This window comes from Canis lupus, chromosome 23 (genome assembly GCF_011100685.1).
Source record: "Canis lupus familiaris isolate Mischka breed German Shepherd chromosome 23, alternate assembly UU_Cfam_GSD_1.0, whole genome shotgun sequence".
Lineage (NCBI taxonomy): Eukaryota > Metazoa > Chordata > Mammalia > Carnivora > Canidae > Canis > Canis lupus.
Window position 1 is genome coordinate 49,405,282 of NC_049244.1, and position 6,977 is coordinate 49,412,258.

Sequence of the window (6,977 nt, forward strand, 5' to 3'; positions counted from 1 at the left end):
TTGCTTCCAGATCTGATGAATTCCAGGGCTTGTGAAAAATGCAGAAGTGAAAATCATTAACTAGCATCTGCAAAATTCATTATATATGAATGGATGAAAATTTTGTGTCAGTTCTCATTGGGTTCCAACCAAATTCTAGTTCTTAATGTGTAGTTTTTTACATTTATTTTGCACTTTTGCTTTGGGTTTCGTTCAGTTCTTCTGTTGACATTGGTGAGTTCCCTACAGCCTCATGAACAAACTTGTTCACATTGTACATTGAGAATGAAAAGTCGATTATGAAAGGACAAATAGGGCCTCAATTAGAAAAAGCTATTGTATGACTATTGTTTGTGATTAGTTGATTTTTGAAAGCTGCAAAAGATACCCTGTACATTCCTGTACATTGTTCCCTCAGTTCCAAAATAAACACATGATTCTCATCACAAGAAAAAATTGCCTAACTATGTATGGTGATGGATGTTAACTACACTCACTGTGATCATTTTGCAATATATACAAATATCAAATTATTGTGTTGTGCACCTGAAACTAATACATGTTGCAAGTCAACTATATCTAAATTTTAAAAATAAATTAACACATGAAAGCAAAATTCAAATATATAAAACATGCTCCAACAAGCCCTCAGTATGGAATATATAAAGGCATGAAGTCACTGGGCAGAATTTATAGGAAAATTTCACTACGAAAAATTTCATATTTATCCCCAAATTTGAAGCCTAAAGTTGAACTGAATACTTACTATAAGTGAAATTCAGTTTCACTATTGAATTCATTTACCAGTTTTTTGGGGGGTCACTTTGATAGGCTATGTTGAAAAAGCTGAGGCGACATAGACAAAAGCCATCAGCTTTCTTCTTGAGGCACAAATTAACTTTATAGCATGAGCCATGTTTCCTATCTATAATTTAATAAACTGGGAGAGTAATAAAAGATGTTTAAAGGGAAGAGACGTAATACATTAGCTAGCATTGTTCAAATTAAGTAAGCTGAAAGAAGATACTACCAGATAAAAGACAAAATAAGAAACCAGAATAAAAATAAACACATGGAGTGAAAACGAAAGTTATGAAAGAAAACTAAATGAACTGCATAAGTGAAGAGAAAATTAGATTAAAACAATTGTATATGTTAATAGGAAAAGATAGTGTAGATTTTGAATGATTAAACTGGAGGCTAAAAGATTTAAACAAATCAATACTATTAAGATATAATCAGTAATTTAATAGAGTAGGGTATGAGGAGACTCTAAACCCAATAGGGGAGTGTGTGTGTGTGTGTGTGTGCGCGCGCGTGTGTGTGTGTGTGTTTTATGTTTGCAACATTAAATTGATACAAATTCAAATGCTTATTGTAGTTACATGAAGCCATTTGCAGTTCTGGAAGTGAAAAAGCCATGAGGCTCAGCATTCGTTCTCTTTTCTACCGCTCTGTGCATGGTGTTGCTTCATGGGTCCCATGGCTTATAGGTCCCTTGGCCGGAGAGCTGAGGGGCTGCCAGAGGACACCCAGGCTGCTCCTCTGTGCTTCCCTTAACTGTCGCCTATCACTGCTGTTCTGGCCAGGAGACACCTTTGTCAGGGGAAAACACACTCCTCAATGGATATGGAGCCAAGAATTCCACTGCTTGGAATCCATGTGGATGGCGTGAGAGAGTCCTATGCTAAGTTAAATCAGTCGGTGAAAGATAAACACCATATCATTTCACTCATATGTGGAATTTAACAACAAAAACAAATGAATATAATGGGGATAAAAAAAAAAAGACAGTTAAACCAAGAAACAGACCCTTAACTCTAGAGAACAAACTGATGGTCACCAGAGAGGAGGGGTGGGGGGATGGGTGAAGGAGGGGATGGGGATTAGGAGGGCACTTGGGATGAGCATGGGGAGTTGTATGCAAGTGCTGAATCACTGTACTATACACCCGAAATTAATATTACACTGTGTGTTAACTGACTGGAATTTAAATAAAGACCCAGAAAAGAAAAGATCCATTGCTTTAGCCCCGTCCAGCAGGGACAAGCATAGTATGTGGCATAACTGATTTTACATCCTTTTGGCAGCAGACGCCAGTCATCACATTGATAAAGAAATTCATTATACAGACTCTATTACACCTGATTTGGACAAACCTTTTCTGTCTAATCATAGTCAAAGCCGTATTTTTTCCCCAAATCGTGTGGTTGCAAAGCCTTTGGAAAATGTTTACCTATCAGTTATTGATGATAAGAGTTAAAGTGTTCAAAGCTGTGTTAGACACGGTTCTTTTAACTCTACTTTGGAAGTCAGAATTAGCATCCAATAGCTCCTTAATTCCCATAAAAATATCAATGTTATCATTGATTAAAAACAGTTCTAACACACAGTAGTATATTGCAAGTATTTGTAGTTTAATTATGAAATCAATTGTGTTTTCATATTCTTCAGCCTGAAAATGTCTCATCATGTTATAACTCTAATCCAAATAAATTCTTGTTTCGACTTAATGTCTTTTTATTCTTTTATAATTGTAAATGTTTCTTACTTTTAACTGAATGAATGTTAGGGGATACTTGAAATTTCAAAACTCTAATTACGTATCACTATTTCAATGTGTTTTCGTTACCAGACACCTCAACATTCTTTCCGCATCTGAAATATCTCACCTTAAACCACTTATCTAGAAAGCTTTCAATTTCCTATGGTCTCTGGGGTGCAATCAGTTACTAGGGAGGGTGCCTCTCTACCTTTTTATTTTCCTTTAGATATTGCGATGTTACTAGGCCTCCCTTTAAAAATATTGCAATAGTTTGGTTTGGAAGAAAATGATATCATTTGTAGCTATTACTGGAAAAGTTTGTCATCACCTCAGTAATATTCCTCCTGGTTATTTCATATCTTGGCCGTGGTAATGCCCTTGAAAAAAAACATAATAAAGTAATGGAATTCAACTCTCCCCAAGTATCCCTCAAGAACCTTTTTGTCCTGAAGACCTTCTTCCATAAATTTTTTTCTTCCTTAGTTCAAAAACCCAATCTTGCCTATATTCTATCACAGATACACAGAAAATGTTTTCATAGTGCAAATGTATTTAAAGGTGATCATTGGTGTGGGAGAAACAGTTAAGGGTCTCACAGAGAAACACTCATCAGCTACTGTGCCCTAGGAGGATGACCCTGTAGAAATCACTGGAATACACAATATTGGAGAGATTTACAGCCAGTTCACCCACAGGATGTGTTGGACATCTAGCCAGAAACTAGGCACTTCCCCTGATTTGGAAAGTAGAATTCCATAACAATCATTCATAGGCAACAGTCTGAGGAGAAAACACCACCTCTTCCTAAGGAACTTAGATTTCTATGACTGGAGGTTTCATTCTCGAACTTGTATGAGAAAAAAAAAATGTTTGTGATATTTAAAGAGAGTCTCTCTAGTATCTCCTGACATTGCAGAACTTTAAAATGTATTATGGTAGTTCCATAGATGCTGATCTTTCCTAACAAAACTGTGATTTTTTTTTTTTTTAACTAACTGTCCTAGCACACAGAATGACTGCGCAAAATGCAAGTCAAGATACAAGGAAATAATTCAAAGTATATCAAGGGAAAAGATAAAACTGAATTCAAAGCTATGTAATAGTAAACATTTACATAGCATTTACTGTGAGTCAGCTACTGCTTTCAACACTTCATATATTTTAACACGTTTAATCTTCCCAAGAAGACTGTGAGCTGAGTTTTACTATAAATTCCATTTCTCAGATGTGGAAACCCAAATGTGGAAACGAGCTTACAGTTGGAGAGAATAGTCACTTCAACCCAAGGGAGTCCGACTCTGGAGCTAGACTCACAAGCACTAAGCTATAGTGTCTCTTAATTATCTTTGCTGTGTTTCCATGTTCAAGAGCACAAGATTCAGGGCTGAGATCTCCGAGTGGAGCTAAAACAAGACATTTCTTGTATCAATACTGATTCACTGGATGTACCAAAGCAAACAAGTAGAATTAATAAGCAGTGTTGGGGTGGGTAAAAAAAAATCAAAAGACAATGAGCATGACATCCTATTAAAATAAAAAGATGACAATTAAAATCAAAATATAATTTTTAAAAGTTTCATTGGGAACTAAACATTTAAATAAAGCCAGGAAAAAAAAAATACCCAACAAAATATTAAAATGTAATTCTTAGGGGACAAATATCACTGGAGAAAAAAAATGGTTTTAGCTCTTTTTTTTTTTTTTCTTTTTGGTTTTAGCTTTCTGAAGAAGGCCTGGGAAGCCAGAGTCCTTATCCCACATTTAAAAAATAAATAATTTACTAAAGGTGCCAATTGATGGGCTTTGTTTTTTTTTTTTTAATTTTTTATTTATTTATGATAGTCACACAGAGAGAGAGAGAGAGAGGCAGAGACACAGGCAGAGGGAGAAGCAGGCTCCATGCACCGGGAGCCCGACATGGGATTCGATCCCAGGTCTCCAGGATCGCGCCCTGGGCCAAAGGCAGGCGCTAAACCGCTGCGCCACCCAGGGATCCCGGATGGGCTTTGTTTAAAGATAGATTTTAAATATTTGACTTAGGCCTTCAGCACACAGACTCAATATCCTTCAGTCATTAGAGATATGTCTGTCCTAGCAAAAACATAATTTTCTGGCACATAAGATATACCTTAACAATAATATGCTTTAAAATATGTCAGGTTAGCAATGATACCAGCATAATAATTCTTATGTTTACTCATTGTATCCCTAAGTCCAATGCTGTCAGTTCCAACAGCAAAGATTGTTATAATAACTTGCTTTTATTCATGCAGCATGAGGTATTCTACTAAACACGGCCTTAGTCAAAATGTTGAACAAATGTATTTTTAAAAATCAACACATGAAGCCCATCTCACTCTATCTTAGCAGATTCGTTCTTAGGTAATCAATCCCCAAGGGAGTAGCTTCAGAGTTGGGAATCCAGCTCCCCTGAAAATGATTGATACACACAGTAGGTATTTGACCAATATTTCTTACATGAATGAATAAATAAATACATCTTGCCATATAAGCAAAAAAGCAGAGTGTGTTTCTTTGAATACGATAACATAAAAACTTGAATTTCTCTTTCAATTTCCTATTAAGGATAAAACATTATGCCACCCAAAATATGCCACTCTGGCATACAGATTATTGTGAGCTGAAGGCAATTGAAAAGAAGCAGATAGAAGAAAAGCTCTCTGTCCTCTTCCATTTGCCTAAAAGCAGAACATAAATTTGCAAAGATGCCCCTCTCCTGTCTGCCAGAGGATGGAAAGTTAATCCCCAAAGACTAGCTCTAGATGCTTATCAGCCCAGAGAGGGCACCAGAGGAACCTACATAAGGAATCCTACTAACTAGCCCTATTTTCCATTAGTTCTCTACACGTTTACCTTCCCACATGTGCCATTGTGAAAATACAGTCCTTTTCCTTTGTCATGTCATTTCTCTAAAAATTTATTTTTCTTTTGCTAAGAGGGTGTATGAGCTCAAATTCTAAGCACCCCTTTAAGTCACTCACTCACCCCTGAGTATTCCCATGTGTATGTGCAATGTACGTGTTCATCAGCCTCTGTTTTTCTCTTGTTTATCTGTCTTTTATCAGTCTTATTTGCTAGGCCTTGGTCAATGAATCTAAGATGGGTCAAGGGGAAGAAAGGTTTCTTCCCAATGCTATTAAAGTGAAATATAAAAATAATACAGGGCAGAGATCACATTCAGACCAGAAAATAAAAGTAAAATAAAATAAAATTTAATTTAAAAGGCCAATCATTTGCAAGAAACTAGTGTTTCTTACTCAGTTGAGGAATTGAGCTGATAAAAACACATGATGCATTCTGCTGCTGGCACATTCAACCCCTTGAACCAGGCTGAGACCCCTCCAGTTGTCCTCAACTCAGGGAAAACAGAAACACGTTGATTTGGAGGAAGGAAATAAATTGGCACTGTTGAAACCTTCATTCCTCAAATGTCTTTTTGCCTCTAACACCATGAGGCATCTGAATTGTACCTTCCATGGTCTGGGGCCATGGAGCTTCCTCCCAAAGTGGAGAGTGAAGCCAGGCTGAGGGTAGAAGCAGGAGGAAAGAGTGTGCTCTGGATGCTCCCAGTGGTGGACAGACGATGCATCTGAACAGAGGTAATTCCCTAAAGGGTCACAGTCTTTCCAACTCAAAAATTTTGAAATCTGGATGCCAGAACTTTCAATATCCTCCTAATGATATAGCAAACCTTAGAACATTTCTTATTCAAGATCCATTTGCCCTTTACAGCATGTGGTGATGCCAGGGTAGGAGAATTTTCTCATGGGCCTAGAACATGGGTTGGCCTTGGCCTTTTTACATTTTCTAAAGCAGGTATTTTCAAAAAGCGGTAGTACTGCTTCTTTGGGGACCAGTGAGGATGTGTGGAAACTTTGGAGGTTGTCACAGGTTATCAGAGGGGCACCATTGTTATTTTGTATGCTAAACGTCCTGCTGTGTGTAGAGCGGTCCATCATAATAAAAAATAATCTACCCAAAATACTGTTAAGGTAAGTGCTTCTATTGAGACCGTCCATGGAGCAGAAGTCATTAACTGAAATGTCACGCAGAGGATCAAAATGTAAAATGGATGAAAGCAAAATCACATGACGGATAAAATGACAAAATTTTGGCAGAATGCCCGTAAAAACCACAAAGAAAATGGGAGGTTCGCTATCACCCGTTTTTACTCAATGTTGTTCCTGAAATTCTTACTGTGCACAAGGATAGGAAACAGAAAAAAAGAATTCCTTAAAAATTATTATAAATAAATAACTAAGCAATTCAAATGCCTAGATACAGATATATACTCAGCTAATAATAACCCCATATGTTAATAATAGGAAAATCAAATAACAATATAATTTATAATAATAATAAAAATACAAAATGCCTTGATTAGAAAAGTCAGATCTATTTGAGGAAACGATTGGAGAAAAAAACTATCAGA